The 23,868-nt window shown below is 42.4% G+C and overlaps 1 protein-coding gene across 2 annotated transcripts in view; it reads left to right on the top strand.

The window, feature by feature from the left end:
• The first annotated feature begins 898 nt into the window (after positions 1-898).
• The window catches only part of LOC126234601 (glutathione S-transferase 1), a 72,635-nt gene continuing 49,665 nt past the window's right edge, over positions 899-23,868 (top strand). Inside the window, exon 1 of one of the 2 annotated variants that reach the window (XM_049943320.1) lies at positions 899-1,038. The gene's annotated coding sequence lies outside the window, so the exon portion shown is untranslated. The remainder of the gene's footprint in view (positions 1,039-23,868) is intronic. The other variant, XM_049943321.1, reaches the window with a different exon arrangement.

The following is a 23,868-nucleotide window of genomic DNA, read 5'->3' as shown; positions in this document are numbered from 1 at the left end:
TGGAGCCGAGCGACCGCTACGGTCGCAGGTTCGAATCCTTCCTCGGGCATGGATGTGTGTCATGTCCTTAGGTTAGTTAGTTTAAATTAGTTCTAAGTTCTAGGCGACTGATGACCTCAGAAGTTAAGTCGCATAGTGCTCAGAGCCATTTGAACCATTTTTGAACAGCATCTGCCGTAAAATATCAAGTCGTAACTACCGAGTGACCTTAAGTGGAATGACTATATAAAACGGATAGTGGGAAGAGCAGATAGCATACTCAGATTCATCGGAAGAATCTTAAGGAAATGTAACTTATCCACGAAAGAAGTGGCTTATAAGGCGATTCGTGAGTATTGTTGATCTATCTGGGATACTATCTATCAGGTAGGACTGATAGAAGAGATAGAGAAGATCCAACGAAGACCGGCGCGTTTCGTCACGGGATCGTTTAGCTGGTGAGAGAGCGTTACGGAGATGCTAAACAAACTCCACTGGCAGACGTTTCAAGAGGGGCGTTGTGCATCACGGGGAGATTTACTATTGAAATTTCGGGACAGCACTTTTCAAGAGGATTCGGACAACATATTACATCCCCCCACATCCATCCCGCGTATTGACCGCGAGGAGAAAATTCGAGAAATTAGAGCCAATACAGAGACCTACCGACAATCAATCTTCCCACGCACTATTCGCCAGTGGAACAGGGTTAGAGGGATCGGATAGTGGTACAGAAAGTACCCTACGCCACACACCATGAAGTATGATGTAGATGTAAATGAGTTGTGTGAAACTGACATTCGTATTTCATTTATACTGGTGTGATGGAGCAGGATACGCTTGTGCGGCTGTGACGACGTGTGGAAGCATAGGCAGGCAGCAGACCGGCGCTGTTCGTTAGCTGTGAGGCGGTCTGCGAGGCGCGCTCTCCCACCCACCGCTGTGCAGCGGAGAAAGCGCGACCCACATTCCTGGGCTGCGCGGCGGCCGCTGGCCGGATCAGAGCAGGCAGTCAGTTACCTCTGTGCAGTTCGCGCCGGCACATCTGCCGATCCTCAGGTGAGTGGGATCGCCTGACACAGTATGTTAACGCTCACGCCCATTTCAACAGCACACACGCGCACACCGATGTGTAAGCAGATGTCTGTGATGTTACCTATACTGTAGGTAGTTTCTCATTGTATCTACGAGGGTTATTCAGAAAGTAAGATGCGATCGGTCGCGAAATCGAAACCGCAGTGAAAATAAAAACAGTTTTATTTACATCAGTTTGCTACAATGTTCATCTACTTCTCTACATAGTCGCCACTCCGACTTAGACGCTTGTAGCGTTGTCCCGACTTTCCAACATCCTCGTCGTAGAAGGCATCCTCCTGTGCTTTGCGCCGCTTCTCTATTCTGGTCTGCTATTGTCTATGCCCAAATGTTGTCTACATAACCAGCGGCTCATGTGAGCAGAAATGAATATCAGAGGGAGCTAAGTTCGGGGTGTATGGTGAATGATCAAACACTTCTATCGAGAAATCTGCAGTGGCTTCATCCATTGCAAGTGCAGTGTGCGGCTGATAATTATCATGGAGAAGGAAATGTATGACAGGTACGTTATGTGGGGTTGCACGAAATCAGGCGAAACTGCTCAGCGGAAGACACTGCGGTTCTAGGCATTTTTATGTGCTCACTTCGTTCTCAGAACGGAAAAGAGCGACGTGACGTGATCGACAGGCGCGCTAGAGACACTGCCCAAAATATCTTTGCAAAGCTTCATCATATTTACACTTCCGTTTCTATTTCGCGACTTCCTGGAACTTGTATTGTATTGTATGTTAACCGGGGACCTAGAAACGACGGAGAGGCTCCGTCCCCACCGCAGCCGCAGTGGTCCACAACCCCACGACGACTACCGCAGTCTACTTCACCCCTCCGCCGCCCCACACCGAACCCAGGGTTATTGTGCGGTTCGGTCCCCGGTGGACCCCCAGGGAACGTCTCACACCAGACGATTGTAACCCCTATGTTTGGGTGGTAGAGTAATGATGGTGTACGCGTACGTGGAGAACTTGTTTGTGCAGCAATCGCCGACATAGTGTAACTGAGGCGGAATAAGGGGAACCAGCCCACATTCGCCGAGGCACATGGAAATCCTTCTAAAAACCACCCACAGACTGGCCGATTCACCGGATTTCGACACAAATCCGCCGGGCGGATTCGTTCCGGGGACCAGGCGCTCCTTCCCGCCCGGAAAGTCGTGCGTTAGGCCGCATAGCCAACCGGGCAGGCTTTACGCATCAGAATGTTTATGTATTCAGGATGTTCTACGAGCAATGATCAACATTCGGAGATATGACAGAAACGGCCATTCGAAGCAAAAGAGGCTATTGAACCTGGCTCTCAAAGGCATACCTTAAGATCTATGAGTGCTTGTTTATCTTCGCTATTGACAATCACGTCTCTTGTACTGAACAAGTGTTCCTAGTTTTTAAGAAGTGCATTTTAGGCCCGATGTTTACCAGACATTTTTTCTTATTTTGGTCCCTACTACCTCCTCATAAAATATGGAAAGGAAAAGGCTTGCAGTAGAAGAGATTCGTTTCACAGTTTCGAAGATACTCATAGCTCTTTAGGTCCGAATTTTAGAGCCCATGTGTACTGGACTTTGTTTGCTTCGATTGATCATTCTTGTCATCGCCTTCAATATTAACCATTCCTCCTGTGACAGCCTGGGTAGAGAACACGAGCGGTTCTGTCAACTTTCCTGAGGCACTTCTGATGAGCACTCGTCGTTCAGGACAACGTACTGAGTTCTATTACTCAAGAAGTCTTCGAGCCTCTCACATTTCTGGGCACCTATTTTGTGTACTCGGACCTTCAAGAGTCTGTAGTGGGGCACCATCTCAAATGCTTTTCCGAAATCTAGGAATATCTTATCTGCCTGTTCCCCTTCATTCATGGTTCGAGGGATATTGTGTGAGAAAAGCGTAAGAGTTTTGCACGAGCAGTGCTTTATAAATACGTGCTGATTTTGGGGCAGAAACGCGGAAATTCATTATATTCGATCTTAGAATATGCTCAACAAATCTGCAGTAACTCGTTGTTAAGCGTATTGGTCTGTAATTTTACGGATTTGTCCTTTTACGCTTCATATATACAGGAGCCCCTTGCACATTTTTCCAGTCGGTTGGGGCTTTTGTCCTGGGAGGGAGATTCACGATAGATGCAAGCTGAGTAAGGGACCAAAAACGAAGAGTACGCTTTGTAAAACAGAACTGGGATTCCATTCGGACTCGCCGATGTATTTGGTTTCAACTCTTTCAGTTGCTTCTCAATGCCAGGGAAGCCTATTTCTGTTATCTCCGTACAGGAGTCCATGGGACGGTCAAACGGTGGTATGTCTGTGCGATCCTCCTGCGTGAATGATTTTTAAAAGCGAAATTTAAAATTGCAGGTTCCGTTTTGTTGTCTGTCTACTGAATAGACACTTTCGATCCGCTTAAGTGACAAACAACGGAAAAAAACAGAGAAGACGAGTCAGATATCATCTGACTAGCTCAGTGCTAAAAAAGGAAAACAAAAAACGAATGCTTCTTGGGTTCCCTGTTTAGTAACAACTTCATCACGATGAATTGTCGCAGAATTAGGACAGATTCGAGAGAAATCACACGTGTGGACCACTTTTTGCTTTATTCATAGACAACATCCTGCAAATAATGTGTGATGGTGAACAGGTAAATTCCTTCTTCCTAGATTCGCAAATGGCGTTTCACAGTCTACCACTTGGATAATAGGAACCGGAACTGAAATCAAACACGCCACTGCGGCTCCTTTATACACCTACCGTAGTTCCACCGCGCGTGCGCGAACATATCTGCCCTCTAGCGCAAGCACAACAGCATACCGGTGGTGAAAACTCGCGGAAACAATAAATCGCTATCAAACACTATTGACAGTTTTCGAAGACCGAGACAAGGACTGCTGCTTCTTAATGTCAAACAAAATAAGGTTCCAACTCTTACTTAAAGCATAGCCCTTACCTCTGTTTATAATATTGTCAGATAGCCGGATTTCAATGGCTTGTTTCACTACACAGTCCCAGTACCACGACGCAGGGGCAACCACTTGGGTCTCATCGTACAACATTTTATGTCCTTCAGTAAGACGGTGCCCCGCCACTGCAGATTTTTCTGGTTGAAATAAACGTGTGTGGCGTTGATGCTCCTCGTATCGATCCTGGACCGCACGAATCGTTTGTACAGTATAGGTTTTCCCGCAATGGCAGGGAATCTTGTAGACCCTGGGCTTTCTCAAAGCCAAATCATCCTTCACTGAGCCCAACAGAGCTCTGGTCTTAGCTGGCGGGTGAAATAAACTTTTAATATCAATATTCTTTAAAATTATTCCTATTTTTGAAGATAAGCTTCCATCAAAATGTAGGAATGCCACCGGATTTCTTATATTCTCTGCTGGTTCCCGTGTAGGTTGTGTAGAGCACGACGGATCTGTTTGTCAGTATAACCGTTCTGCTTGAACACAGCTTTTAGATGATCCAGTTCTTGTGTCAAACTATCTGCATCTGAGGCGGCGTAAGACCTTTTTAACAATGTACGTAGGACCCTATTGGGTTGGTACAATGAATGACAACTTGATGCATGAAGGTATCGGTACGTATGCGTGGGCTTATGATAAACACTATGTCCTAATGTCCCATCATCCCTCCATTAGACCAATACATCTAAAAACGGAAGTCTTCCACCCTTTTCAACTTCCATAGTGAACTTAATATTGAGATGCAGACAGTTAAAATGATCTAGGAAACGATCCAGAGCATCCCTTCCACGTGGCCATATCATAAATGTATCGTCGACGCACCACCAAAAACAAGTTTGCTTTAATAATTCCGTCTTGAGAGCCAAAATCTTTCATAAACAAACTGGCGACTATTGGGGATAATGTACTCCCCATAGCCACTCCAGCCGTTTGTTCAAAGTATTTGTCAATAAATAAAAAATGCGTCGACGTCAACACATAGCGGCAAAGCTTAGTTGTTTATTCGTCCAATTTTTCACCAATTAACTGCAAAGAATCTGCAAGAGAAATTCTGGTAAAAGGAGCCGCCGCGGCGTGTTTGATTTCAGTTCCCGCGAGTTAGTGCGACGGCTTACTCACCTGAAGATAGCGGCCAGATGGAGCGCCGAAATATTGCGTCCAGATGACGATATGTTCCGGCTGGAGACCCAACATGAATATCAAATTTACTACGCCGGGAAAGTTTATGGAGCCACAACTACACTAAGATTGGTCGGAGGAGTTCTGAGAAAATTCAGTGCATCTGTAAAAAAAACCATATACAAATCGTAAGTAAGACCGATTCTAGAGAACTGTTCCAGTGTCTGGTGCCCTTATCAAGTAGGTAAGGCAACAGACATCTAGCGAATTCAGATACGTGCTGCTCGGATCGTCACAGGTCGGTGTGGTCCCATTCGAGAGTGTAACGGCAAATCTTGAGAAACGTAAAGGGGAAGCGTTGGAAGGGAGGTGACACAGTTCTCGCGAATCCCTGTTGGAGAAATTTAGAGGACCTGTACTCCAGAGACACTGTGCGGCTATTATAATGCCACCAACGTATAATTCGCGTAGGCATGACGAAAACGCTCAGTACGGGAATGGTGTAGAAAAATAGATAGTACCCTCTCGCGCACTGTGCAATGGATTACATGGAATGTTCAAAAATTCAGTGACTAGACTGATAGATATTACGACGTAGCAAACAACAAATATATTTCGCTTAGCAATCAGGTGTCGGAAACACATTATGGTTGAGTACTAAGTATGTACCAGAACGCCCGCTGCGAGCACCATTACAATGGATTTCGTTTGAAGCACGTAGCGTTGTGACGTCCTGGCTTTCGCAGTGAGGTAGTACGAGGAGACGCTGATCAGTCCTTAGTTTTATAAAGAAAAAATGATAGCATGGCTTTGAAAAAAAAAAAAAAAACTCAAACATAACATATTTGCGCCATTCATCCGCGGCCAGAAAGGCCTCCTTGGTGTTCAGAAAGCGTCTCCTTTTCAAATATTTGTTAAGACTTGGGAACAAATAATAGCCTGAGGGGACTAATTCAGGTGAACTGGGTGGATGTTTGAGTATCTGAAATTGAAGAGTTCCAAATTTTCCCTCCATGATGGTCGCCTTATGAAGAGGGTATTGTCGTCCAGAATGAAGAACCATTTTCTCAGCTTTTCTCGCCCTTTGGAGACCAGTTGGCGGCTTCAGTTTGTCGATAAGTTCAAAACAGTATTTTTCCATGATCGTTTTACCATGTTATATGTCGTCAATATTTAGGATTTTATCTTCCTCCCAAAAGACGAATGCGAGCAAGTTTTCTGCTGATCTTTGTGTTTTGAACTTCTTTGGACGTGGACTGTTCTTGGTCTATGGATCATAATAATACATCCATGTTTCATCCGTAGTGACTGGACGATCTAAACCCCCCCCCCCCCCCGACCCCAAGATCCCGGCGAAATTGGTTCTAAATGGACTGTGAAGCAATCACACGTTCATGCTTTTGATCTGCATTGAGATATTTGGGAACCCATTTGGCTGAGAGGTTTTTCATGTTCAAGAACCCATGCATAATACGTCCCACACGTTATGGGGATATGGACAGGGTCTCTGCTGTCTTTGTAGTTGGCCTCCGATCATCCAGGATCACGGAAGGAGCAAGATCCGCGGCTTCCGGAACTGTGACTTGAGTTGGCCTTCCTCAATGCTCTTCATCTTCAGTGCTGAAATTCACTGTTTTAACTGTAGCAAACCATTCTTGATAGTGGAGTATGAAGGGTAGTTAGCATCAAATGTACTGTATGCATAATGATAAATTTATTTGGCAGTGTTCCCCTTAAAAAAAGAAAAACTTAATCACAGGACGACTCTCTTTCACCATGAGTTCTCTTTTATTGCGCCAGGTTCATAAAAACCAATGTTACTGGAACGCCGTTAATGTTGCATATAATGTAAACAACAAGGTATAATGCCAAAACATCAGAGTTAATCTACATCCAGTTTAGTTAGGAGAAGCCAAGGACTAATAAGCACCTCCTGGTCAACAGCAAGTATCACTGTAGTCGCCGTGTGTTCAGCAGTCGATGCTTAGGTCAGGGAGGACCTGTACATTGGTTTGCAATATCCCGGGACCTCAACCCATTAGAATTACTTTCTTGTAAGGAATAATATTTTACCGCCCGCATCTCGTGGTCGTGCGGTAGCGTTCTCGCTTCCCACGCCCGGGTTCCCGGGTTCGATTCCCGGCGGGGTCAGGGATTTTCTCTGCCTCGTGATGGCTGGGTGTTGTGTGCTGTCCTTAGGTTCGTTAGGTTTAAGTAGTTATAAGTTCTAGGGGACTGATGACCATAGCTGTTAAGTCCCATAGTGCTCAGAGCCATTTGATTTGAATAATATTTTACAAGCACGACGGTGGAATAATTATACTAGAAATTCCATGACTCGTCGCAAAGTCGTAATCAGGAAGGCAGAAAACAATCCTTACGGCAATTGGAAATCTAACTCAGTAGCAGGCAACCGGGATCCAATAGTGCGTGATGTGGATGATGTGTACAGTCTTCAGTCGGTGCGTAGAGAGACTGTGAGTCTTCCGGCCACTGGTTATACTCTAAGTCATTTGGTCACCTGGCGCTCTGCTTATCGTGTGCTGCTGGGCGCCGCAAACTCATTGCCTCGATAGCTTTGATATTTTCCTTGACAGAATGGAGACGTATCTATCCAGGTGAGACAAAAGTCTAAAAAACAAAGTTATGGAATATTGTAAGTAGCTTTATTACTGTGAAGCGTAGATGCAAGTAAATTAACAAGAAAATTATTTGAACTTTCATTGTGAGGTTCAATTTTTGGGTAAGCATTTTAACTGAACAAAATAAATGAAAAATTTGCCTGTTTGTTACATTCCTTTTGGAATCTTGTATTTTCTTAACATTACTTTTCCTTGTAATTACAAGACGTGAAACTTCTATATTTTATTCTGAAACTGCTGAGTAAAACTGAACGTACTGTCACTTTGCTTGTCTGTATCGTTTGAACACTGACCTACAGAATTTTCCCCGAAAAATACAGCCCAAACTTATTCTATTCATTTATGACCCATAATACACCAGGACAACGCAATCTGACTATTAATTAACACAAAAGAATGGCCTTGAATTAGAAGGAATCCTAACAATAACCCAAACATTTCATAAGTCACTTACCTCACATAAAATCTTCATGACACGAATCACAGCAAATACAGCAAGTATACAGCCAGCCAAATAAAAAGATTCTAACTACTGTAGGCTCTAACTACTAATAGGAACGTGGTTAGCAAAGGAAAGATTTTGTTGCCGAGCAGACAATGTATTTAGCAGATTTTACGTTAATCATGTGACATTCAGTTCCAAAAAATATATAATTGTCCATGACATCCAGTTGCATAAATTATATAATCGTCAATAATTCCATTACCCACATTTTACAATCCATGTCCGTCCAATATTAAATCTCCATGACGGACACACGTCCATGCCGTCCGCTCGCGCCAACAGTGCTTCCAACCTCCATCACTGCCAACTAACTTGGCACTGCGAGTCTGACCATCCACAGAGTCTCTTACACAGGCCGCAGTGCTGTCAATGATATTAATGCAGTCTAAAGTGCTGCCAACATACAAACATATTAACAGGGTACTCACAAACGTTATTTTTAAAATTGAATACTTATTTTTGCATGGGCAGTTTTTTACCTTAGTTCTTCAAAGTGTTGCTAATATATTTTGTTGGATGATTTTATTCTTTAAATTCATCAGGCCGGTCGCTGTGGCTGAGCGATTCTAGGCGCTTCGGTCCCGAACCGCGCTGCTGCTACGGTCGTAGGTTAGAATCCTGTCTAGGGCAATGATGTGTGTGCTGTCTACATCTACATCTATATCAACATTTATACTCCGCAAGCCACCCAACGGTGTGTGGCGGAGGGCACTTTACGTGCCACTGTCATTACCTCCCTTTCCTGTTCCAGTCGTGTATGGTTCGCGGGAAGAACGACTGCCGGAAAGCCTCTGTGCGCGCTCGAATCTCTCTAATTTTACATTCGTGATCTCCTCGGGAGGTATAAGTAGGGGGAAGCAATATACTCGATACCTCATCCAGAAACGCACCCTCTCGAAACCTGGACAGAAAGCTACACCGCGATGCAGAGCGCCTCTCTTGCAGAGTCTGCCACTTGAGTTTGCTAAACATCTCCGTAATGCTATCACGCTTACCAAATAACCCTGTGACGAAACGCACCGCTCTTCTTTGGATCTTCTCTATCTCCTCCGTCAACCCGATCCCACACTGATGAGCAATACTCAAGTATAGGCCGAACGAGTGTATTGTAAGCCACCTCCTTTGTTGATGGACTACATTTTCTAAGGACTCTCCCAATGAATCTCAACCTGGTACCCGCCTTACCAACAATTGGTTTTATATGATCATTCCACTTCAAATCGTTCCACACGCATACTCCCAGATATTTTACAGACGTAACTGCTACAAGTGTTTGTTCCGCTATTATATAATCATATAATAAAGGATCCTACTTTCTATGTATTCGCAATTCATTACATTTGTCTATGTAAAGGGTCAGTTGCCACACTCCCTGCACCAAGTGCCTATCCGCTGCAGATCTTCCTGCATTTCTCTACAATTTTCTAATGCTGCAACTTCTCTGTATACTACAGCATAATCCGCGAAAAGCCGCATGGAACTTCCGACACTATCTACTAGGTCATTTATATATATTGTGAAAAGCAATGGTCGCATAACACTCCCCTGTGGCACGCCAGAGGTTACTTTAACGTATGTAGACGTCTCTCCATTGATAACAACATGCTGTGTTCTGTTTGCTAAAAACTCTTCAATCCAGCCAGACAGCTGGTCTGATATTCCGTGGGCTCTTACTTTGTTTATCAGGCGACAGGGCGGAACTGTATCGAACGCCTTCCGGAAGTCAAGGAAAATAGCATCTACCTGGGAGCCTGTATATAATATTTTCCGGGTCTCATGAAAAAATAATGGGAGTTGGGTCCTTAGGTTAGTTAGTTAGGTTCAAGTACCTCTAAGTCTAGGGGACGGATAACCTCAGATGTTAAGTTCCATAGTGCTTAGAGCCATTTGAACCATTTGAAATTCATCAGATAATTAAGTCAGAAAATGCATAACAGAACATCATATAATTAAATTAAAAACCCCAAACGCTGCGTAATAGGCTTTTAATTTGGGAGTTGGTCTAAGGGAAATTTTTGCGGGTTAGTTGTTACACCTCCTGGTAGGTCTCACACTACACATTCAGCCTGTGGGTCTACATACGCTAAGTATGGCGGTGGCCAAATCCCTGTCCGCCAAAATCCCGAATCAAAAAATGGAGCACTGTGCGTTCATCAGTTGCTGAAGTGGTATGCGAGGACTCTAACCGCCCCAAACCCGACTGTTATACTCGTTGAATCACCACCCACTTCTAAATACGCCTTGTGGGTAGAGATGACATTCCCCGCAAAACTGTCGTCAACATTTTGGTTTACCAACACCCAAACGGCAAATTCATGCTATTTCAAATCGTCGGTTGGCGGCAACCGTTGCGTCTGTTATGTCAGGTACGGGAGTGGCTAAAGATCCTGTGTCAGAATTCACTCACTGTGTGGTGCTCGCTGAAATGTTCAGATCTTGCTTCCGATGGCCAGTCGAGGGTCGGAGGCTTTGATCTACACTCTTTTACTCAACCAATATTTGGACTAACCGACTGGTACGATTTCTCTTTGACATACAAACATCAGCAACTACTCACTTTTTCTCTATCTTTTAAATTACTCGTAGAATTGTTGGTTAATCTGGTACGTTTCGCTGATCTTAAATTATGAACAATTTGCGTAATTTGCTTAAAGAAAAGGAGGGAAGAGGTCAACAACGAGGTCTTTAGAGACGGAGCACAATCTCGGTTTGACACTGAAGAAGCCCTTTCAAAGGAACCATCACGGCATTCTCTAGTAATCGTTGTCCACCGATCGGAAAGAATTTGGCAGCCAATTTAAACTGTGTATAGTTATTAGAGCAACGCCTATATTCTGACTTAAGTTAACAGACAAGTGAATGCAATACAAAGGCAGCCGATCGTGGACGAAGCTATACTTTGTTTCGTCGTAGCAACAGTCACTAAAGTTATAACTAATCTGAGGCTAGAACTAAAAGCCACTGCAATTTCGTGGTCAGTCCCATAACGGAATTCATCCGATCTTCGCTACCTCGCATTTTAATAATCCGTGTTAAGAGTCGCAGACCAACGGGCAGTACTCGAAAGTCGGTCGAACGGATGTCTTGTGAGCTACTTACGAGTCTCATTATTCAGCAAATAACTTCAAATGCTACGATAAGGGCCAAGTCGAAATATAAATCACTCTGCAACAAGAATAGATTGGCACACATTGACAGATATAACATACTCAATGTAATCAGTATAAGTGCATCATAATTGTAATTTTTTCTTATCTCCTATCAGTGTCTAAATATACAGCAAGTAACCACAACGATCTGTACTTCATAGTCAGAGTTCGTGTTCTGTACAATTTGTCACTACAGTGCTCCTAAACGAGAGGTAGTGATATACGGTTTCTGATCAGAGAACTAGAGACCAATGCTGGACATCTACGATCTCTCCTATGCGTCATGTGGTGAGAACGTTATTTTTCCTTCAGATGGGAGACGATAGCCGCAGCGATGCCCTTGGCGCTGTTTGGGTCATACCGACACCAGATTTCACCCTCTCTGTTCTCTCTCGCTCTCGTCACCACAATCGTACGAGCACTCATAGTAGTCGTCTACACGACACGTGCCTCTGACATTACTTTGAGGTAAGAAGAGATTTCTGACATAGTATTTCAACATATTCGGCTAACAACGAAAATTTGTGAGTTCAGAATAGAAAAAATGGCTGGGCACAGCATACACACTGCTCCTCTGAAGAGTTGTCACATTGACCTCCGGTCGTTCAGTTCTTCCGTAAGGCTTTCCCATACACTTTTCAGCAAATGTTATCCATTTATTTTCACAGTTCTTCCTTTTTCTGTTACTTCACATTTCTCCTATGATATATTTGCTTGTCTTTACGTTCTACTGATTTTATGTCTAAACTACTAAGGCTACTGGCTTCCTTTTTAAATTCTGCGAATCGTAGGTTTCCTTCATTGACATATATTTTCGGTGTGTCTTAACTAACAAAGTTTGTATTTTCTTTTCCTTCTTGTACGCATAGAAAGCTATTCGAGACAACTTTTTTTCTTTGCGCTCTATTTCTGCCCAAGTAAGTGCGTCTCAGTGTTATTTTTCATCCGAGCTATTGTGCAATATTCTATAATAATAAAGGATTCGTTGACCTACTAGTGGCATGAATACAGAAGGAAACAATCAAGAACTCATCACCGAATAACACCTATTATATAACACGGACTATATATCTGAAAGGATAAAAACTTGCCATTGTACAAGTTTAATGTGAAAAGGTAAGGAAAAGTAATATGTAATATTTGTCTAACTAAACTATTGTATACGTCTTACAGTGACACTTTAAATAGTTCTAAAATTTCTCGGATATAGTTTACTTAGTTCAAGGACATGCTATGGCGAGCAGATTACCTATGAAGAAAACAATTCTGTCACATTTGACAATAGAAGGCCCAGATTCCAATCAATTACGCACATAGAATGCTTCAATAGTTCCTCCTTGATATTTGATGTTAGTACTCGTTACTGAATATGCTTAATGTAACATTAATCATTAGAAAACAACTGTCATGTTAACTGCATGTAAGAAATTAACAGTGTGTCCAGGAGCTGGGTATCAAAGACTTTCGCAAGTTGTGAGCGCCCATTTAATTAACAGCTCTTGGCTTTCTGGACAGAAGCAATTTTTAGCATGCAACTTTATTTGTGACTGTTCTTATATGTAAGAGATTTCATCCCCTTTTGGTGATTTATAGCACAAATCATGATTGTACGCTATGATCGCTTTCTCTAACCTACGAAGGGGTGAAAAGTAATACCTTAGTATTATTTATGTAAAAACTCAAAAGGTTTTTAAAATGAAACCAACGTTTTTAATATTCCACATCTTTATTCTTCATGTCTACTTATTTATAGCGTGTAACTTGCTGGTGTGTAACTTAATTATGTCTATGCGAGAGTAAGAGCGTGCTGTAACCGAGTATCGACTTTGAAGAGTTCATCTGCACACTGAGTACCCTCTCCTGCAGGATGACAATGACAGACCACAGGCGAGTGCTGCGATATTTGCAGCAATCTGACGCCTCTGATTCACATTCATCGGTCATTCTCCATTCAGTCCCGAATTAGCTCCATCGGATGTTCGGCAATTCCCAATACCTAAAGAGCACCTTCGAGAAATTCATTTTGAAAGTGATGAGCGGTGGTTGGGAAGGAGGTACGGCGTTTCTCCTCTGGACTAGAACATAGCTTTGGATATTCTCGGTCTAAAACTTCTTGCATATTTTGATATTGCTGTTTTTATTTTTGTTTTTATTGATCTTTGAAAACACCTGATACACCCGCCCACATGGAAAAAACAGATGTACATGCAAACGGTGCGCATAACGAAAGAAATTGATATAACGATGCAAAATTATCTAGTTTTCTTTGGTTTAGATATATTAATTATGAACTACCAACAAACTGAGAAAAAGAACATGCACATGCTCCTGAGATAAAAATAAAAATAAAATAAATATAAACAACATGCGTGAACCGCGCCAGGTTCTTTGATTTACATTTATTGGGATATGCATTTCTTTTGCGATTCGGTTAGGAAGGAATAAACTTCTTTATGTTTTCTACAGTTGGTGAGTGATAAAATTGTAGGCAGTAATTTCGATAACTGATACTCTCTTCTAGCATTCAATCATAACATTTTATATCAGGTCTCACTGGTTAATGCATCCAAGAAATATGTGATTCTTTCCCCCTGTGTCGCCACAGCCACAAAATAGGTGTGGTACAACACTTGTGGATGTTAGGTGCTGTGCAAGGCTGTAATGAGTGAGCTACAACCGTCCCACGGCCTGGCTGGTATTGCCGGTTTTATTTGAAACTTCCTGGCAGATTAAAACTGTGTGCCCGACCGAGACTCGAACTCGGGACCTTTGCCTTTCGCGGGCAAGTGCTCTACCAACTGAGCTACCGAAGCACGACTCACACCCGGTACTCACAGCTTTACTTCTGCCAGTACCTCGTCTCCTACCTTCCAAACTTTACAGAAGCTCTCCTGCGAACCAGGAGAGCTTCTGTAAAGTTTGGAAGGTAGGAGACGAGGTACTGGCAGAAGTAAAGCTGTGAGTACCGGGTGTGAGTCGTGCTTCGGTAGCTCAGTTGGTAGAGCACTTGCCCGCGAAAGGCAAAGGTCCCGAGTTCGAGTCTCGGTCGGGCACACAGTCTTAATCTGCCAGGAAGTTTCATATCAGCGCACACTCCGCTGCAGAGTGAAAATCTCATTCTGGAAACATCCCCCAGGCTGTGGCTAAGCCATGTCTCCGCAATATCCTTTCTTTCAGGAGTGCTAGTTCTGCATGGTTCGCAGGAGAGCTTCTGTAAAGTTTGGAAGGTAGGAGACGAGGTACTGGCAGAAGTAAAGCTGTGAGTACCGGGTGTGAGTCGTGCTTCGGTAGCTCAGTTGGTAGAGCACTTGCCCGCGAAAGGCAAAGGTCCCGAGTTCGAGTCTCGGTCGGGCACACAGTTTTAATCTGCCAGGAAGTTTCATATCAGCGCACACTCCGCTGCAGAGTGAAAATCTCATTCTGGAAACATCCCCCAGGCTGTGGCTAAGCCATGTCTCCGCAATATCCTTTCTTTCAGGAGTGCTAGTTCTGCATGGTTCGCAGGAGAGCTTCTGTAAAGTTTGGAAGGTAGGAGACGAGGTACTGGCAGAAGTAAAGCTGTGAGTACCGGGTGTGAGTCGTGCTTCGGTAGCTCAGTTGGTAGAGCACTTGCCCGCGAAAGGCAAAGGTCCCGAGTTCGAGTCTCGGTCGGGCACACAGTTTTAATCTGCCAGGAAGTTTCATATCAGCGCACACTCCGCTGCAGAGTGAAAATCTCATTCTGGAAACATCCCCCAGGCTGTGGCTAAGCCATGTCTCCGCAATATCCTTTCTTTCAGGAGTGCTAGTTCTGCATGGTTCGCAGGAGAGCTTCTGTAAAGTTTGGAAGGTAGGAGACGAGGTACTGGCAGAAGTAAAGCTGTGAGTACCGGGTGTGAGTCGTGCTTCGGTAGCTCAGTTGGTAGAGCACTTGCCCGCGAAAGGCAAAGGTCCCGAGTTCGAGTCTCGGTCGGGCACACAGTTTTAATCTGCCAGGAAGTTTCATATCAGCGCACACTCCGCTGCAGAGTGAAAATCTCATTCTGGAAACATCCCCCAGGCTGTGGCTAAGCCATGTCTCCGCAATATCCTTTCTTTCAGGAGTGCTAGTTCTGCATGGTTCGCAGGAGAGCTTCTGTAAAGTTTGGAAGGTAGGAGACGAGGTACTGGCAGAAGTAAAGCTGTGAGTACCGGGTGTGAGTCGTGCTTCGGTAGCTCAGTTGGTAGAGCACTTGCCCGCGAAAGGCAAAGGTCCCGAGTTCGAGTCTCGGTCGGGCACACAGTTTTAATCTGCCAGGAAGTTTCATATCAGCGCACACTCCGCTGCAGAGTGAAAATCTCATTCTGGAAACATCCCCCAGGCTGTGGCTAAGCCATGTCTCCGCAATATCCTTTCTTTCAGGAGTGCTAGTTCTGCATGGTTCGCAGGAGAGCTTCTGTAAAGTTTGGAAGGTAGGAGACGAGGTACTGGCAGAAGTAAAGCTGTGAGTACCGGGTGTGAGTCGTGCTTCGGTAGCTCAGTTGGTAGAGCACTTGCCCGCGAAAGGCAAAGGTCCCGAGTTCGAGTCTCGGTCGGGCACACAGTTTTAATCTGCCAGGAAGTTTCATATCAGCGCACACTCCGCTGCAGAGTGAAAATCTCATTCTGGAAACATCCCCCAGGCTGTGGCTAAGCCATGTCTCCGCAATATCCTTTCTTTCAGGAGTGCTAGTTCTGCATGGTTCGCAGGAGAGCTTCTGTAAAGTTTGGAAGGTAGGAGACGAGGTACTGGCAGAAGTAAAGCTGTGAGTACCGGGTGTGAGTCGTGCTTCGGTAGCTCAGTTGGTAGAGCACTTGCCCGCGAAAGGCAAAGGTCCCGAGTTCGAGTCTCGGTCGGGCACACAGTTTTAATCTGCCAGGAAGTTTCATATCAGCGCACACTCCGCTGCAGAGTGAAAATCTCATTCCGGTTTTATTTGTTTGTAATGATTTACTCTAGTTATCTGAGACATTTGCCACTCTTCGTCCCATTCTTTACGAATATTCTTCTCGTATTTTCCTGACTTATACTATACTCATCAGAAACAAATACATAACTTTCTTTACGTGAGATCACTGCTACATTAGCAAAAAGATCGGCATTTTCATTCACGGTACAGTGTTTTAATTAATTACGTGGAGCCTCTGGCGCCTTTCATTTCCAAATGGCTTCCACAAACTTATTATTCTCTTTTTTAATGAGAGACATGCTTGTATAGATGTATCATCAAACAGATTACAACTGTGAAGCGATTCGATTATCTCGAGGAGTATAGGTTGGTTTATACACCGTCGATTTAAGGAAAATCAGCGCAGATCCTACGACAAGAGGACTCTGTTTTGCACAGATACCATATGACAATGGTTGTGGACCCCCAAGATCACTGTAATCTCGTCATTATTGTAATTACGTTTCGCAGCTTTTACATAAATTCTTCTCGCGCATGCGAATAAAAGATTTAAAACCCTGTTCCTTGCTCGTTCTTTGAATCTTCTGGATAGAGCTTCCTCGCCTGTGGGTTACTGGATCGATGTTTGCTGAAGGGGAGTTGGGACGCCGTATTCCGACAACATTAAATTGAGTGGCTTGGCTTCCCTGTATTTCAGGAACCACTTTAGTCATGGACATGAAACTTTTACAGGTCTTTAGACTGTATGTTCTGAGCCTACTGAACAACAATAATTGAATTTCAGCCACTGGTTTCGGAAATAAAATTTTTTAATTTCACGGTAAATATTTTGTGTACTTTTTTGTACGTTATCCTAAATAATTTTAACTATACATAACATTATGTTCTTCTTTCAGTTCATTAGACTCAGTATATGTATTTTATTACTCCCTGAAAATTTGAATATTCTACTCGAAGTGGTTTCTGAGATTTAGGAAAAAATGCAACATAAAATTTAAATTTTTAGGAACGGCTTCTGGAGTTTCAAAAGATTGAAACTCAATATATGCTTAATTTGTTATTTTTAGTCATTCAGAAGCACCCTGAACCATACTGTATATCATCATCTTCATCTTTTTCCAAGTTTTTTCTTCTTTTCTTCTTTCTGGACTCCTTAGTGGCCAACTGTGCTGCATACTCTGCTTTATCTATGCGAACCTTGTCCATCCGTTCGAGTTGTCTGATGCAGTTTGCTGCAGGATTAATTGCCATATGCTGTAGCACTTTCACCCTACAGATGTTGCCATCATTAAAAGCAATAACAGCATCATTGACGCCCCCCCTGCCCCCACTTCAGTGTCTTCATTCCAAGAAAAACATTTTTTGGTAAGCGAGTCCATACAACGACTCAATGGGATTCTGAGTCTGACGATGCAGACACTTCTTCAGTAATTCAGGTTTGTCAGGTCTCTGTAAATAGGTTTTATGATATCCGTGACTGGTGCTGGGATGGACTGTTTACGGCTGTATGAACTGTTTGAGTACTGGGCATTTGTGGTAATTGCACCATGAATCAGGTCCAGGAGGGCAGAAGTGGTGTACAGATTTTTCATCAGTAAACAGTCTGTGGAAGAAGGTAGGCCATACTGCCTGTTTCATTTTCAACAAATAATCAGTATTATACCTAATGGCCATCCCATAATAATGCTGTAGTTCATCAATCATTGTGTCTGTCAGCCTGCCTGTTATGGTTTTACCATCAGAAAGTTTCTTGTCTCACAAACTTCGTTTCTCAACCTGGTGCCCATCCTCTTTTGGACATGACCTTTATAGCACAGCAGTCCACAGCCTTCTATACAAAAAAAATTATCGGTTTTATTAGATCTTGAAGTAATGCACGTAAAACTTTTAACATTTTCAACCAGTGTCATACTCCCCGTGTGAGTTTATAAGTTAGATATATAATTTTATTCGGAAAATTGCAAATCTTATAATGAGATAAAAATCCGAAAATTTGAATTTCTTTTTCTTTTTAACTCCCCTTTTTTAAAGTCGTTTAAAATAGTTAATTTGGCCGGCTAGTCAAGCCTCACATCGGGTTAAAAGGCGGTATAGAAGTAACTATAAGGTTTATAATTTATATAAAAAACAGCTACCAGCCACATGTATGGTTTAAAAAGGTTTATTATCTTCAGACCATGATCGGTTTCGGATTTTTCTTTACAAATCCATCTTCAGATGGCAGATTACAAGCATTCTTAGTTGGACCTAGTTTTGTTTGTGTTATTCGCTTGCTGCACTGGGAAAGAAAGGAAATATTTTTGTTGTCATATCGGTACTGGTATTTTTACGTAAGATTTACTTCTTTTACAAAATCTAATTGCTCATGAGATGGTTTTCATAAACATTAGTAAACTTGCAGGTTAGTGTACTTACGAGCTGTGTAGTTCTGCCTGACGAAATATTCGTGCGTTTATGTTTTCGAACGCAAGCTTAATATACTTTTCAATATGCACTATGCGAGTGCTATTCCAGTCAATGGACGTCACTTTCAATCTCATCATCTTAATTACACACGCAGCACACACGAATAACGTTTACAAAACGTGGCCCAGCTTCACATTACAAACGAGAACAATATTTGCAAAGAGCTTACAGTCATAACGATGTTAACTTACAGATGCTGTATAGTCGATATGGGTACAGTAAAATATCTCTTTGCTATTGTATGAAATTAATCTAAAACGGAATAAATAAAATTACAAACAATAAGATTACAAAAATTATATGTAGTACAGAATTACTGTCTGTTACTAATTGATTGTTACAATAGTAGGAGATATATTCTAATATATGACATAATATGGCATGCACATGTTTTCATTATGCAATTTTTCAATGACATATAAGCAGTTGTTGGGGCCTGTATACTGAATATTTTATGATGGAATATTGGGCTTAAGTTATTTTGAAAAAGTAAAAGCTTCTTCGAAGTTATTTAAGAAGGGGGTGTTGACTGACTCTGTCTGTTCATTCAAAATGAGATCAGGGAACCTGTTTTTATGTGTATGAATCTCAATCTCCTCTAGAAGATTCAATGTGAGACCTTTGTCTTTGAGGTGTAATATCTGCAGGTTGTTTTCTATATTCTCAACTGTATGATTGTTTTCTGCAAGATGGGTGGCAAAAGCAGATTTGCTTAGGTTTTTCAGACTTAGGGCATCAAGGTGTTCCTTCAATCTTGTTTCAAAAGCTCTACCTGTATGGCCAATGTAGAATTTATGACAGTTATTACACTTGAGTTTATAAATTCCAGATCTTTTATGGGGTATGCTATTGTGTGGAAGTGAGTGTATGACTCTTTGTTGGAGTTTGTTATTGGTAGAGAAACTGATTTTGACATGCTTCTTCTTGAATAAGTTGGAAATATTATATGAAATTGGGCCTATATATGGTAGGGCTACATATTTTACTGACTTTTTGTCTTTCATATTTATTGTGGCTGTTGCTTGTTGCAAAGATTTATTGCCAGCAATTTTTACTTTTGTTTTTTGAGAGAGAGTGTCTATGATTGAAGTATCATAGCCATTATTTTGGGCAATTGATTTGATTATGCTGATTTCTTTGTACTGTTCAGTGGGGGTGAGGGGGACTTTATGCATACGATGTAGCATTGACCGGAAATTAGCCATCTTATGTTGGTTAGGGTGGCAGGATGTGTTACTGATGGTAACATCAGTGGTTGTTGGTTTTCGAAAGATACCAAAATGGTGTCTGTTATTTATTTTTGATATTTTGAAATCCAGAAAATTGATGCTATTATTTATTTCATGCTCCACTGTAAATTTGATGTTGTTGTGTAATTTGCTCAGATCTTTAGCTAAGGCATCAATTTCGCTGCTGTTACCATCAAAAAGTAATAGAGTGTCATCTACGTTTCTCTTGTAGTAAATTATTTTACTGTTCATTTGGTTATTGGATGAGAAGAACTTTTGCTGAAGATGGTTAATGTAAAAATCGGCTAATAATCCAGCAAGACTGCTACCCATTGCAAGGCCATCATTTTGTTTATAGACTTTATTATTGAAGGTGAAGTAATTATTAGACAAAATGAGTGTGAGTATCTCTATTAACTCATATATTTCTGGTAGATTGATCTTCTTGTGTTTTAAAAGGTTACTTTTTATTATGTTGATTGTTTCATCTACTGGGATGTTAGTGTATAGGTTTACAATATCTAGTGAGGCAAATCTAGCTGTTGGTGGTATGTGGATGCCTTTGATATGTTCTACAAGGTCCACTGTGTTTTTAACTGTATAAGTAAGTTCAAACATGTAGTAAGTGGTAAGGAGATCCTTCAATTTTCTGCTTATGTAGTATGCTGGGCTGTTTCTTGAGTTCACAACAGGGCGTATGAGGGAATTTTCTTTGTGGATGTTAGGCTGTGACCGAAGCAAATCTGCTTTTGCCACCCATCTTGCAGAAAACAATCATACAGTTGAGAATATAGAAAACAACCTGCAGATATTACACCTCAAAGACAAAGGTCTCACATTGAATCTCCTAGAGGAGACTGAGATTCATACACATAAAAACAGGTTCCCTGATCTCATTTTGAATGAACAGACAGAGTCAGTCAACACCCCCTTCTTAAATAACTTCGAAGAAGCTTTTACTTTTTCAAAATAACTTAAGCCCAATATTCCATCATAAAATATTCAGTATACAGGCCCCAACAACTGCTTATATGTCATTGAAAAATTGCATAATGAAAACATGTGCATGCCATATTATGTCATATATTAGAATATATCTCCTACTATTGTAACAATCAATTAGTAACAGACAGTAATTCTGTACTACATATAATTTTTGTAATCTTATTGTTTGTAATTTTATTTATTCCGTTTTAGATTAATTTCATACAATAGCAAAGAGATATTTTACTGTACCCATATCGACTATACAGCATCTGTAAGTTAACATCGTTATGACTGTAAGCTCTTTGCAAATATTGTTCTCGTTTGTAATGTGAAGCTGGGCCACGTTTTGTAAACGTTATTCGTGTGTGCTGCGTGTGTAATTAAGATGATGAGATTGAAAGTGACGTCCATTGACTGGAATAGCACTCGCATAGTGCATATTGAAAAGTATATTAAGCTTGCGTTCTAAAACATAAACGCACGAATATTTCGTCAGGCAGAACTACACAGCTCGTAAGTACACTAACCTGCAAGTTTACTAATGTTTATGAAAACCATCTCATGAGCAATTAGATTTTGTAAAAGAAGTAAATCTTACGTAAAAATACCAGTACCGATATGACAACAAAAATATTTCCTTTCTTTCCCAGTGCAGCAAGCGAATAACACAAACAAAACTAGGTCCAACTAAGAATGCTTGTAATCTGCCATCTGAAGATGGATTTGTAAAGAAAAATCCGAAACCGATCATGGTCTGAAGATAATAAACCTTTTTAAACCATACATGTGGCTGGTAGCTGTTTTTTATATAAATTATAAACCTTAAGTACAACAGCCACGTTTCTCAACATGTCGACTTTCGACAAAATAGCGAGAAGTAACTATGTTTAAAAAGGTGCTGAAATGGAATTGCTACTTTCGGTACAGTCCCTCGCGGGTGGAGGCATTTTCCTACACAAGGATGCAATTGACTTTCAGGCAGGTGTTGTAATCTGTCCTCTGTGTTGCGCTTGTCACTGCATTCAGCACGTTGATATTCTCCTCATATTTTGTTTATACTTGATTTATATGTACTGTTATTACACCTGGCTTCGTAAACACAGAGGGAAAAATATTAATTTTTTCAATGAGATAAGTGGCTGATACCGTGCAACACTGTCTCCATCCTTGATAATAGCCTCAGTTCGACGACTGATGAGCTAAAAAATTGCGGTTAGATTGATTCCTTCGCTTCAAACGCTATGCCAAGTAGTCTCGGACATTTTCTATATAATTAAGATCGTGTGATTTAGCTGGCCGATGGAGGAGTGATAGGGTACGTAGATGTTCATCAAATAAGAAACGTGTGATGTCGTCGTCTTGGATGACGAGAAAGTCCACAGCATGCTCATCTTGAAGCTGTACAATGACCATTCACAAGAATGTGAGCACCTGCCAAAAGCCTGAATAACGCCCTTTTGCAACGCAAACCACTTCGAGACATGCAAGAAGAGAAGGCACCGACAGGAATGTGAAGAAGCCACGCCGGCCCATGTGCCGTGACCAGTTGCACTAGGTTTCTCGGATGACGATCGATGATGCGAGCAGCCTGATCGAGGTGGTGACACAGATTCTCGATTTATGTTTAAATCTGGTAGGCCTGGTGCCCAGAGGAGCACGGTAAACTCATAGTGGTGATCTTCGAGCCACGCACGTATACTGCGAGCTGTGTGATACGCTGCATTGACCCTTTGGTTGATGCCATCGTGCCGAGGAAAAACAAACTGCTTGTAGGGGTGGGCATGGTCCGTAAGAATACATGCATACCTGTATTGATCCATTCTGCCTCCCAGAATGACGAGATAACCCAGGAAGTGGCACGAAAAGATTCCCCAGACTATAGCACTCTCTCCTCCGGCCTGGATCCATCTGATGATTGGTGCAGGGCCGTGCACGCCAATGGCCATCTGCCTGATGGAGAATAAAACTTGATTCATATGAAAAAACCACCTGTTACCCCTCGGTGGACGTGCAGTTGCGGTATTGGTGTGCAAATTCCAGCCTTCGTCACCGATGAACAGCAGTCAGCATGGGTGCATGAACCAGGTGGCTGCTATAGAGACTTTTGCTGATCTGTTATGGATAAGACACTGTTGGTTGCCCACTGGTTCATCTGGACGGTCAGTTGCTCAACATTTGCAGGTCTGTTCACTCATACGTATCTCCGCAGCCATTGTTCACACCTGTCATCTACGGACCGTGGTGCACCGCTGTTGCCTTGATGCCAGTTTTGGATGACGTCCTTTTCCCATGCGCCCTATGCTTTAACCACGCGCGGCACGCGTACAGTTTACGAACTTCACCGTTTCTGAAATGCTTCCATCCTTCACCCGAAAGCCAATAGTCATACGCTCCTCGATGTCAGGTAAATCGCTCAGTTTCCCCATAGCGACAACGACTGCACTGTTTTCCGTGTCCCCCACAACATGTTTTATATACCACTACTACTAATGCTGCCAGTAGCCGTCTATAAGTGGTTATTGCACATTAAGGTCGAACATATGTGGTGGTCACGTTAATGTCCCTATACCATATACAAGAAAAGGCAGCACTTTGTCACTGAGAATGTTGAAATAAACCTTTTGGTCTATGTTGACGGTAACCCGAGTTGGTCTGGGTCATAGTACGCAAACTTGCATGGTTATGTGGCGCTGAGAGGAATGCCCTTTTGCAAGGTCCTTCGCAGTGTTCACTGCTACTGGTTGAGATCCAGCTGCTTTCCCTGATGTCAGCAGTTCCCATTAGGTTTGAAACCGATTGGCAATGACAGGGGTGACACTCGTCTCCGGTCCCCTTCGTTTAGT

Source organism: Schistocerca nitens, chromosome 2 (genome assembly GCF_023898315.1).
Source record: "Schistocerca nitens isolate TAMUIC-IGC-003100 chromosome 2, iqSchNite1.1, whole genome shotgun sequence".
NCBI classification, from domain to species: Eukaryota; Metazoa; Arthropoda; class Insecta; order Orthoptera; family Acrididae; genus Schistocerca; species Schistocerca nitens.
The sequence above is the reverse complement of the archived record's forward strand: the minus strand, read 5'-3'. Positions and strand labels throughout refer to the sequence as shown.